The sequence below is a fragment of the Bombina bombina genome, chromosome 1 (assembly GCF_027579735.1).
Source record: "Bombina bombina isolate aBomBom1 chromosome 1, aBomBom1.pri, whole genome shotgun sequence".
Taxonomy (NCBI): Eukaryota; Metazoa; Chordata; class Amphibia; order Anura; family Bombinatoridae; genus Bombina; species Bombina bombina.
In genome coordinates this window covers 1,347,481,069-1,347,491,013 of record NC_069499.1, presented here as the reverse complement: position 1 = coordinate 1,347,491,013, position 9,945 = coordinate 1,347,481,069, and positions in this window count along the sequence as shown.

Sequence of the window (9,945 nt, the reverse complement as noted above, 5' to 3'; positions counted from 1 at the left end):
GTACAACGGCATCAGAAACAAATGCGTTAGCTAGCTTAAGTGCTTTAAGCTTGTCCATAATCTCATCCAATGGAGCTGTGCGAATGGCCTCTTCCAGAGACTCGAACCAGAATGCCGCAGCAGCAGTGACAGGCGCAATGCATGCAAGGGGCTGTAAGATAAAACCTTGTTGAACAAACATTTTCTTAAGGTAACCTTCTAATTTTTTTATCCATTGGATCCGAAAAAGCACAACTAACCTCCACCGGGATAGTGGTACGCTTAGCTAAAGTAGAAACTGCTCCCTCCACCTGCCATAAGTCTCGTGTGGTGGCGTCTATTGGAAACATTTTCCTAAATATCGGAGGAGGGGAAAAGGGCACACCGGGTCTATCCCACTCCTTGCTAATAATCTCTGTAAGCCTTTTAGGTATAGGAAAAACGTCAGTACACACCGGCACCGCATAGTATCTATCCAGCCTACATAATTTCTCTGGAATTGAAACCGTGTTACAATCATTCAGAGCCACTAATACCTCCCCTAGCAATACACAGAGGTTCTCAAGCTTAAATTTAAAATTAGAAATCTCTGAATCCGGTCTCCCTGGATCAGATCCGTCACCCACCGAATGAAGCTCTCCGTCCTCATGTTCTGCATATTGTGACGCAGTATCGGACATGGCTCTCACATCATCAGCGCGCTCTGTCCTTAACCCAGAGCTATCGCGCTTGCCTCTTAATTCTGGCAATTTAGATAATACTTCTGTCATAACAGTAGCCATGTCTTGCAAAGTGATTTGTATGGGCCTCTCTGATGTACTTGGCGCCACAATATCACGCGCCTCCTGAGTGGGAGGCGAAGGTACTGACACGTGAGGAGAGTTAGTCGGCATAACTTCCCCGTCGTTGTCTGGTGATAATTTCTTTACAGAAAAAGACTGACTTTTATTTAAAGTGACATCAATACATTTAGTACACATATTCCTATGGGGCTCCACATTGGCCTTCAAACATAGTGAACAAACAGATTCATCTGTGTCAGACATGTTTAAACAGACTAGCAATGAGACTAGCAAGCTTGGAAAATACTTTCAATAAATTTACAAGCAATATAAAAGACGCTACTGCGCCTTTAAGAAGCACAAAAAAACTGTCACAGTTGAAATAACAATGAACCAAATCAGTTATAGCAACCAAATTTTCACAGTAAATGTATTAAGTTAGCAAAGTATTGCACCCACTAGCAAATGGATGATTAACCCCTTAATACCCAAAACGGATAATCAATTTAACAATTAATGTTTTTATCACAGTCTAACACACTGTCACAGGTCTGCTGTGACTGATTACCTCCCTCAAAATGAAATTTGAAGACCCCTGAGCTCTCTAGAGACGTCCTGGATCAAGGAGGAATAAGCAGGAAGACTGTGACTGAATTTTTACTGCGCAAAAAAAAACGCTAAAATAGGCCCCTCCCACTCATATTACAACAGTGGGAAACCTCAATTAACCATTTCTATGCAGAAATATACGTCAGCCATGTGGAAAAAATCATGCCCCAATAAGTTTTATCACCAAAGTACCTCACAAAAACTATTAACATGCCAGTAAACGTTTTAAACATACATTTTAAAGGTTATGTAGTGTTATCAATAAGCCTGCTACCAGTCGCTTCTACTGCAGTTAAGGCTCATACATTACTTCAGTATTAACAGTATTTTCTTAGTCAAATTCCATTCCTTAGAAAATTACTTTACTGCACATACATTCATCAGCCTGATACCAGTCGCTACTACTGCATTTAAGGCTGTACTTACATTACATCGGTATCAGCAGTATTTTCTTAGTCAATTCCATTCCTAGGAAAAATATTTTACTGCACATACCTCATTTGCAGGGGACCCCGCATGCTATTCCCTTTCTGAAGTTACCCCATTCCTCAGAATGTGCGAGAACAGCCAGTGGATCTTAGTTACTTCTGCTAAGATCATAGAAAACGCAGGCAGATTCTTCTTCTAAATACTGCCTGAGAGAAAAACAGCACACTCCGGTGCCATTTAAAATAACAAACTTTTGATTGAAGAAATAATTAAGTATAAAAACTCCACACTCCTCTCACGACCTTCCTATTATGTTGAGAGTTGCAAGAGAATGACTGGATATGACATGTGAGGGGAGGAGCTATATAGCAGCTCTGCTTGGGTGATCCTCTTGCAACTTCCTGTTGGGAAGGGAATATATCCCATAAGTAATGGATGACCCGTGGACTGAATACACTTAACAAGAGAAAGTAAAGTTTTATTTAAATCCAACATCGCCTGGTGCTCCTCATTTGGATCTTTTTTGATCATTTTATACATTGTTACGATTTTGGGATTTTGGAGTGAGCACAGGACACAGAAAACAGACAGACCCTGGGTAAGAGAAAGGATTTCCCACAAATCACAGAGGCGCCAGCAAGAGAAAACCCGGATGGAGAAACAAAGTTTGGAGAGAGAGAGGTCACAGCCGTTACTGCATTGATCGAGGAGGGAGCCTGAATTCAATTAAGGTACAGGAAACCAAAGTTTGGAAAGGAGGCTCCTGTGGACCGACAAGCAAAGGAGACGCTGAGAGACCCGACAACACGAGTTACGCCAAGAGCGGGTAAGATACTTGAACTACATACAAACAAGATTGCTGATTGCTGTTCACTGCAACAAATTGATACTCTTATTAGAGACATTCCAACCAATTTGTAACACATACACTATTGGAGGCAGCACTATATTAAAAGTGCAAGTGAATTGGGAAATCCTCGACCCCAGGTTTTACAATAATAAGATTTAAGAAAGACTGTTTTTTTTTTTGGTGCTTGGACTTTTTGTTTGTGTACAGTTTTACAAAACTCAAAACCAAGCCACAATGACCCCTTTAGTCCCTTCAAAAAACGTTATAAATGCATCAATAAACAAAATGTTTTTTCCTAACAGTGTCACCAGCCCTTTAGTCCCTTCAGAAAACGTTATAATTGCATCAATAAACAAAACGTTTTTTCTTAACAGTGCCACCAGTAACTAATGAGCCCTTCAAGCAAGCTGAAATTCCTATTAAAATGTCTGAATACTGCTTACCCTTCCCTCATGGGGATATTGCCAGCCTTTTCTAGAATTAACACAGTCTGTCTAGAAAAATATAGACTGAACATACCTCATATACAGCTTAGCCTGCAAACTGTTCTCCCAACTGAAGTTTTCCAGTACTCTTATGGCCTTGTGAGATCAGCAGTGGATCTTAGTTACAAAGTGCTAAGATCATCATCCTCCATGCAGAAATCTTCATCCCTTTTCTGCCAGAGAGTAAATAGTACACACCAGTACCATTTAAAATAATAAACTTTTGCTTGAGAAATAAAAAACTAACATTATAGTCACCACATAGCTCTTTGCCCTTCCTAGCAGCTAAGCAGGCAGAGAATGACTGGGGGGTGGAGCTAAGGGGGGAGCTATATAGACAGCTCTGCTGTGTGTGCTCTCTCTGCCACTTCCTGTAGGGAAGGAGAATATCCCACAAGGATGAATCCGTGGACTCGATACATCTTACAAGAGAAAAAAGTATCTAGCTGCTCAGATAGGCGAACTTTAAAGTCAGGATCAAGTAAGATGGATTCATCTAATCTCCAGTTAAAAGCTTTTAGGGGCATGGAAGGCCAATGTAAGTTGCAGGTGGACATGGAGTGGTCTGACCAGGAGGTATGCTTGATGTTTGCATTCCTTACCAAAGAGAGAGCAAGGTGATCAACTAGAATATAATCGAGCCTAGAGTAGGTTTTCTGGGGGATGCGAAAAGAATGTATAATCCTTTTTCTGTGGGTGAAGGTACCTCCATGTATCGTGTAATGTTAGTGATTTCAGATTGTGCCAAATGGAAGTTAGAGTGTTTTGGGGTACTCTAGAAATAGAGGTGGAACAGTCCACACATGGGTTAAGTGTAACGTTAAGGTCCCCTGCCATTATAAGAGGGCCTTTTATTAGAGGAGTTATTTTAGTGGTAATTTTTTGCATAAAAGAGTCCTGATTTTTATTAGGCACATATAAATTCACCAGAGTAACTGGCTTACCGAAAAGGAGGCCAACAAGACAAAGATATCTACCCTCTCTATCCCTGTCAGATTGCAGCAAAGAAAAAGGAAGGGAAATACTAATAAACAATACTAACTCCATTAGTTTTTTAAGTGTATTGGGACTATGGAAGTGTTGAGTATAGTGTGAAAAGAAATATTTAGGTAATTTTCCTAGATTAAAATAGGTTTTTTGTAGCATTACTATGTCCCCCCTTCTCTCCTTTAGGTCTCTCATGGCCACCCTTCTTTTAGATGGAAAATTAAAGCCCTTCACATTTTGAGAGATTATGGTCAGTACTTTTTGTTGTGTATCATGCATTTAATGGTAAACCAGATTGAGAGTGTATAGCCCGCCAGTCTAGAGGAAACATGAAGTTACAACCTATACAAAACAACATAAAATTAAAACTTAACAACATCAAATTACCAAAGAACAAATTGGTATGAATTAAAAATCAGAAAAGGAATTAGGTAATTGAGGATAATCATCCTCCTCACCATGTACAGATAGGTAATACAACAGAAGCAATAAGAACATACTGATAACAAGCAGATACAGTCCCCTTATCTTTCTAAAAAGATGCAGCAGATTTAATGCCCCTGTACTGCTGGAGGGCACTAACTCGTCCTGGACGCTGTTGCCAGGTCCAAGTCTTGAATAGTCTTTTAACTGATCCCGAAAAGATTAAAAAAAACCAAGATGCACACAAATTTTAACCCTTGTGTAACACTTATATTTTGAAAAAAGGATATGACATGTCCATTCAGGTTCCCACTTCCGGATCTGGAATATGTTTCACGGCTTGTTTGCGAGGTTTTTTAGGTTGAGATTGAAGCCACTGTGGTCTCTGTGGTAGAGGCTCCAAGGGCCGCTGCGATGAATTTCGTACCAAAGGTTGTTGGGAGTCGTTTGGTTGTGGAATTGGAAGATCTAATTTCTCACAGATTTTTGGGGTATCCTCCACAGATTTGCAGATTAGTCAGATCCCTTTCCAGTTAACTAGCATGTGAAATCCCCACCTATATAATATGTTCTGCTTTCTGAGCAAGGTGGTAAGGGGGGAAAACTCTTCTTTTCTTTTTTGTAGAGTCCTCACCGAGAGGTCTGGGAATATTTGTAAGTCAGAGTTGTCATATCTGATCGGTTGTTTTAACCTGGCCCGTCTCATAATTTCTTCTTTGACTGCGTAGTTGGTAACCTTTGTTATAACATCTCTTGGAGGTTGAGAATCAAGAGGTTTAGGGCGCAGCGCCCTATGAGCTCTGTCCAATTCAACTGTATCTGTAGTGTCGTCTTCCCTGAGGAAGTTAAATAGGCCCTGGAGGTGTCTATCAAGATCAGTAGCCCCAATAGTCTCAGGGATCCCCCTAATTCGCATATTTTGCCTCCTGCTCCGATTTTGAATGTCATCTATCCAATTCTCAAGGTCTTGAATGTATTCATCTTGTTTTGATATTTGTGAGTGCACTTCAGAGATGTTTGTAGCGTGGGAATCCTGATCAGATTCTATTTTTTCTATTCTGTGACCCAAGTCATTAATATCTTTTTTCACTTCCATCAATTCATCTCTTATACACTGCTTTACTTGCGAGACCAGAGATGAAAAGTCCTTTTTAGAAGGTAGAGAATCAAACAGGGCTTTTGGAATGGTGACAGCATCTGTAGCACTATCTCCCTCCGAATCAGAGGAATGTGTTGTGTCCTCCAGGCTTACTGTTGACTGTTTTTTGCTGGGAGGTGCAGTATTTTCTAAAGTTTTAAAAAAAATTGTTAACCAAGGGTGGTTTTGATGGGATAGTTTTCCCTTAAGGGTCTTTTTTTATTCCCCTTTTTAGGCGACATTTCTGCCTTTCTCTTTCCCCCCTTGCTCTTCCTATTTGTTAATGACAATTTTTTTTTTTTTTATATCTCCTGAATTAAGGACTATTGTTTTGGGATTTGTATCTTATATTATACTGATCTCTGCGGATCGTTATTCCTCCTGTATATTTATCTCCCCTCCAGCCCTATGGTATGCCGTAACTCAATACCGGCCTATTGAAAGATTAAGTGTGCAGCCTGTCTGCAGTAGGTGCGTACCTCCAAAGCGGGTCTGATGTCTTCACCGGAACAGAAGTGTAAGTGTGAGTGCGAGCAGCTGCAGGTTCGGCTTAGCAGTGAGGGATCTAACAATTGCAGGCTAAGTGTCTCTGCTCCACCGGGAACGTATTTCTCCCGACAACAAATCTAGGTGCGTCTGGGCGCGGCCTGCACACTGACCTCTACTACATCGTTATTTCTTAGCCGAAAACTCTGCTCACTGGGGCCAGATGTGTTGAGCAAGTATGCAGGGCGGCTTGCGATTATTATAAGGGCTGGAGGAAAGTGATTATAGCAATATTACACGGCACAGGAGCGGGAGCTCACTTAAAGTGCAGCTACCATTGTTGAGCGCTGGCTCCGCCCCCCCTTAATTTTCTTTCTAATGACATGGTGAGTCCACCAATCATCATAATAACTATTGGGAATTAATACCCAAGCTAGAGGTAGAGGACACGGATGAAAAGGGAGGGACAAGACAGCCTAAAAGAAGGCACCACTGCTTGAAGAACCATTCCCCCCAAAACAGCCTCAACTGAAGCAAAAGTATCAAATTTGTGAAATATAGAAAAAGAGTGTAAACTGGCAGCCTTGCAAATCTACAGAAACACAATTTTTGAAAGCCCAGGTAGAAAAAAAAAAACAGCCCTCATGGAGTGAGCCGTGATTTTCTCAGGAGACTGCTGACCAGCAGTCTTATATGCCAAGCGAATAATACTCCTCAACCAACAAGAAAGCAAAGTATCCGTAGCTTTCTGACCCTTACGCTTCCCAGAAAAGATAACAAATAAAAGAAGACTGGTGAAAAACCTTAGTCACCTGTAAATAATATTTCAAAGCACGAACTACATCAAGGTTGTGCAACAAGCGTTCCTTATGAGAAGAAGGATTAGGACACAAAGAAGGAACAACAATTTCTTGATTAATCTTATCTGAAACAACCTTAGCAAGAAAACCGAAAGCAGTATGTAATACTACCATATCAGAATGGAAAATAAGAAAAGGAGCTTTACATTGCAAAGCCGAGAGCTCCGAAACTCTTCTTGCCAAAGAGATAGCAACCAAAAACAGAACCTTCCAGGTTAACAACTTAGTATCCAAAGAATGCATAGGCTCAAACGGAGCCTGTTGAAGAACTTTCAGAACCAAATTAAGACTCCAAGGAGGAGTCAAAAACTTAACCATAGGTCGGATTCTAACCAAAGCCTGACAAAAAGACTGAACGTCTGTTACATCCGCCAGACGTTTATGTAACAAAATAGACTAAGCAGAAATTTGACCCTTCAGGGTACTAGCAGATAAACCCTTCTCCAGACCCTCCTGGAGAAAAGACAAAATCCTAGGAATCCTGACTCTACTCCAAGGAGTAGCCCTTAGATTCACACCAATACAGATATTTACGCCATATCTTGTTGTAAATCTTTCTAGTCACAGGCTTACGCGCCTGAATCATAGTCTCAATAACTGACTCAGAAAAACCACACTTAGATAGAATCAAGCGTTCAATCTCCAAGCAGTCAGCTTCAGAGAAATGAGATTTGGATGAAGGAAGGGACCCCAAAGTAGAAGGTCCTTCCTCAACGGAAGACTCCAAGGTGGAAAGAATGACATCTCCACCAGATCTGCATACCAGATCCTGTGAGGCTACGCCGGTGCAATGAGAATTACCGACGCCCTCTCCTGTCGGATCTGAGCAATAACTCGAGGAAGAAGGGCAAACAAAGGAAACCCGTATGCCAGACTGAACTTCCAAGGAACTGCTAGAGCATCTATTAAAACCGCTTGAGAATCCCTTGACCTCGAACCGTACTTCGAAAGCTTGGCATTGTGACGAGATGCCATAAGATCCAACTCTGGTTGACCCCACTTGAGAATCAAACTGGAAAACACCTCCGGATGAAGTTCCCACTCCCCCGTATGAAAAGACTGTCTGCTCAGAAAATCTGCTTCCCAATTGTCCACCCCTGGAATGTGGATCGCAGACAGCCAACAACTGTGAGCCTGCGTCCACTGAATAATCCTGGCTACCTCCTTCATCGCCAAGGAACTCAGAGTTCCTCCCTGATGATTAATGTAAGCCACGGACGTTATATTGTCCGACTGAAATCTGATAAACTGGGTTGAAGCCAATTGAGGCCAGGCCAGAAGAGCATTGAAGATTGCCCTCAGCTCTAAGACATTTATAGGAAGGACCGATTCCTCCCAAGTCCACAGACCCTGAGCCTTCAGTGAACCCCAGGCAGCACCCCAACCTAGCAGACTGGCATCCGTGGTCACAATCACCCAGGAAGGCCTGCGAAAACAGGTTCCCTGGGAAAGAAGATCCTGAGAAAACCACCACGGAATAGAATCTCTTGCTGCCTGATCTAAAACAATCTTTGGAGACAGATCCGTATAATCCCTGTTCCACTGTGTCAGCATGCATAACTGCAGAGGTCTGAGATGAAACCGGGCAAACGGAATGATGTCCATGACCGAAACCATCAGACCAATAACCTCCATACACTGGGCCACCGACGACCGAGGAGATGACTGAAGAGCCAGACATGAATTGAACATTTTTGACTTCCTTACTTCTGTCAAAAAGATCTTCATTTCCAGAGAATCTATAATGGTCCCCAAGAATACCACTCTTGTAGCCGTAATCATGGAACTTTTTCCAAAATTCACCTTCCAACCGTGGGAGTGCAGAAAAGACAACAACAACTCCGTGTGGGAGTTTGCTAGTTGAAAAGATGGCGCCTGAACTAGAATGTCGTCCAGATAAGGAGCTACCGCAACCCCCTGCAATCTGAGAACTGTCAGCAACGCACCCAGAACCTTTGAAAACACCCTGGGAGCTGTTGCAATACAAAAAGGAAGATCCACAAACTGAAAATGCTTGTCTAGGAAAGCAAATCTCTGAAACTTGTGATGATCCTTGTAAATGGGAATATGCAGATATGCATCCTTTAGATCTACTGTAGTCATGAATTGACCCTCTTGAACCAGAGGAAGAATTGACCGAATAGTTTCCATTTTGAAAGGCGGAACTCTGAGAAACTTGTTTACACACTTGAGATCCAGGATGGGTCTGAAAGTTCCCTCCTTTTTGGGAACGATAAACAGATTGGAATAAAAACCTAGACCCTGCTCCTGAACTGGAACAGGAACGATCACACCCATGTCGGAAAGATCCTGAACACAACTTAAGAATGCCTCTCTTTTTATCTGGTCTACAGATAACCTTGATAGATGAAACCTGCCCCTGGGAGGAAAAATTTTGAACTCCAGCCTGTATCCCTAGTACACAATATCTATCACCCAGGGATCTGGAACATCACGAACCCAGGATTGAGCGAAAAAAAGACAGCCTGCCCCCCACACGATCCAGTCCCGGATCGGGGGCAGACCCTTCATGCTGACTTTGAATCAGCGGCAGGCTTCTTGGATTACTTCCCCTTGCTCCAGGACTGATTGTGTCTCCAAGAAGGCTTGGGCTGATCCTGTTAGGAGGAGGAAGAGGAAGACTTACCAGAGAAGTTACGAACAGAACGAAAATTACTCTGACGACCCTTCTTTTTTTCTCTTCTCCTGAGGAAGAGAATGCCCCTTCCCACCAGTAATATCAGAAATAATTTCAGCCAAATCAAGTCCAAACAAAGTCTTCCCCTTGTAAGGAATGGATAAAAGCTTAGATTTGGATGATACATCCGCAGATCAGGACTTTAACCATAAAGCCCTGTGTGCCAGAACCACAAAGCCAGAAATCTTTGCTCCCAACTTGATGACCTGTAAAGAAGCA